Genomic DNA, 682 nt, shown 5'->3' with positions numbered 1-682 from the left:
GAGTCTGAAAAGAGTGGACTTAAACAAGAAAGATTCATGGCATCTTGAAAGAACTGGCTCACCCTTGAATCCGGTCACATTTATAGTCACCTAGTTGGGGTCTATCAATATCCACCTGAAGATGCCCTGTACTCAACAAAGAAAGAGCAAGTGTAGTATTAGTACACAACCACCGTGTACTGGTTGGATCACGCGGCTATCCCACTAAGTGTAACATACATTAGTCAATACAACAATATAATCACATGCACATATCGAACATATACAACATCATCAACATATAAGAACAATGAACAACTTCACGATTCTCACATATCATAGTTATATCAATTTAGAGCAACATACCGTCTTCCAATATCAATCATCATTAGATATGAACGAACTCATCACAAGTAGATACACAACACAATTCAATGATCCTCTCACGGAACCCAATTCAATGGTCCTCTCATGGAACCCAAACACAAATAGTTAGCATGCCGGAACATTGTTGGAACGTGGTAGCCGATCCCATATTTATGCTGGATTGTGGCAATCGATCCCAGTTAGTTATGCCGGAATGTTGTAGCCAATTCCAGTTAGTTATGCTAGAACGTGGCAGCCGATCCCATATTTATGCCGGAACGTGGGAACCGATCCCAGTTAGTTATGCCGGAACGTGGTAGCCGATCCCAGTTAGTTA

Source organism: Solanum tuberosum, unplaced genomic scaffold (assembly GCF_000226075.1).
Source record: "Solanum tuberosum cultivar DM 1-3 516 R44 unplaced genomic scaffold, SolTub_3.0 scf00080, whole genome shotgun sequence".
Lineage (NCBI taxonomy): Eukaryota > Viridiplantae > Streptophyta > Magnoliopsida > Solanales > Solanaceae > Solanum > Solanum tuberosum.
Note: the sequence above shows the minus strand (reverse complement) of the source record.